This window comes from Schistocerca serialis, chromosome 6, assembly GCF_023864345.2.
Source record: "Schistocerca serialis cubense isolate TAMUIC-IGC-003099 chromosome 6, iqSchSeri2.2, whole genome shotgun sequence".
Lineage (NCBI taxonomy): Eukaryota > Metazoa > Arthropoda > Insecta > Orthoptera > Acrididae > Schistocerca > Schistocerca serialis.
This window is the reverse complement of record NC_064643.1, coordinates 173,030,116-173,032,193: the sequence shown is the minus strand read 5'-3', so window position 1 is coordinate 173,032,193 and position 2,078 is coordinate 173,030,116. Positions and strand designations below refer to the sequence as shown.

General features: G+C 44.1%; 1 pseudogene; it reads right to left on the bottom strand.

Moving 5' to 3' along the window:
• Nucleotides 1-540: 540 nt before the first annotated feature.
• On the bottom strand, nt 541-658 carry LOC126485258 (5S ribosomal RNA; annotated as a pseudogene).
• Nucleotides 659-2,078: the final 1,420 nt, after the last annotated feature.

Here is a 2,078-nt window from a genome sequence, read left to right as displayed (position 1 = left end):
GACGGGATTGAACCGTCGTCCTCCTATCAGCTGAAGGCTACGCTACATACCTAGTGACGTCCCGAGCAAGAGTGGACGAGAGCTCGCTAGATACTTGTCACAAGCCGCGGAGCGGCTCTAGTCGCGACTCGGGGGTCCAGCGATATCTGTTATGGACCGCGGTCGATATCAGCAACACCTAACAAGTGTGGTATCGAACGTTGATACCACACCTATATCTACATCTACATGGATACTCTGCAAATCACACTTAAGTGCCTGGCAGAGGGTTCATCGAACCGCCTTTAAAGTGATTCTCTATTATTCCAGTCTCGAACTAAACTAAAACTAAACTCCTCCCAAACAGGCCATGAAGGCCCAACGATACCGACCGGCCGCCTTGTCATCCTCAGCCCATAGGCGTCACTGGATGCGGATATGGAAGAGCATGTGGACAGCACACCGCTCTCCCAGCCGCAAGTCAGTTTCCGAGACCGGAGCCGCTACTTCTCAACCAAGTAGCTCCCAAGTTTGCCTCACAAGGGCTGAGTGCACCCCGCGTGCCAACAGCGCCCGGCAGACCGGATGGTCACCCATCCAAGTGCTAGCCCAGCCCGACAGCGCTTAACTTCGGTGATCTGATGGGAACCGGTGTTACCACTGCGGCAAGACCGTTGGCTTCCAGTCTCGCACAGCGCGCGGAAAAATGAACGCCTATATCTTTCCGTACGAGCTCTGATTTTCCTTATTTTATTATGATGATCACTTCTCTTCGTGTAGGTCGGTGTCAACAAAATGTTTTCGCATTCGGAGGAAAAAGTAGGTGACTGAAATTCCGTCAGAAAATTCCGCCACAACGAAAACCGCCTTTGTTTTAATGATGTCCATCCCAAATTCTGTATCATGTCTGTGACACTCTCTCCCTTATTTCGCGATAACACAAAACATGCTGCCCTTCTTTGAACTTTCTCGATGTACCCCGTTAATCCTATCTGGTAAGGATCCCGCATCACGCAGCAGTAATCCAAAAAAGGACGGACAAGCGTACTGTAGGCAGTCGCTTTAGTATATCTGTTACATTTCCTAACTGTTCTGCCGTTAAAACGCAGTCTTTGGTTTGCCTTCTGTGTGTTCTTTTTAATTTAAATTGTTCGCAATTGTAATTCCTAGGTATTTAGTTAATTTACGACCTTTTGATTTGATCAATTTATCGTGTAACCGAAGTTTAACGGATTCCTTTTAGCACTCATGTGGATGACGTCACACTTGTCATTATTTAGTGTCAATTTCCAATTTTCTCACTATTCACATATCTTTTCTAAACCGTTTAGCAATTTCTTTCGGTCCTCCGACGAGTTTATTAAACAATAAACGACAGCATCATCTTCAAACAACCTAAGACGTATACTCAGATTGTCTCCTAAATCGTGTATATGGATAGGGAACAGCAGAGCGCCTATAACACTACCTTGGGGAACGCCAGAAATCACTTCTGTTTTACTCGATGACTTTCCGTCGATTGCTACGAACTGTGACCTCTCTGACACGAAATCACGAATACAGTCACATAGCTGAGACGATATTCCATAAGCACGCAATTTCACTACAAGCCGCTTGTGTGGTATTGTCAGAATCCTTTTGGAAATCTAGAAATACGGAATCAGTTTGAAATTGCTTGTTAATATGACTTTTAATATGAAGCTATTGCATCAGCTGAAACTAAACTAAATGGTCTTGCACCGCAAGGCTTGGTTTTATTAAGTGGTTTAAATTGCTTCATTGCTCCGAGAATATTTACTTCTAAGTTACTCATGTTGGTAGCTGTTCTTGATTCTAAACGTGGAATATTTTTTTCTTCTTCTTTGGTGAAGGAATTTCGAAAGGCTGTTTTCAGTATCTCTACGTTCGCAGTACTGTCGTCGATGGTATTTCCATACATATCGTGCAGAGTAGGGATTCGCTGTATCTTGTTGCTAGCATACTTTACATACGATCAGAATCTCTTTGGAATTTCTGCAAGGTATCGAAAAATATTTTCGTTGTGGAAACTATTATAAGCGTCTCGCATTGAAGTCCGCTCTAAATTTCGAGCTTCTGTA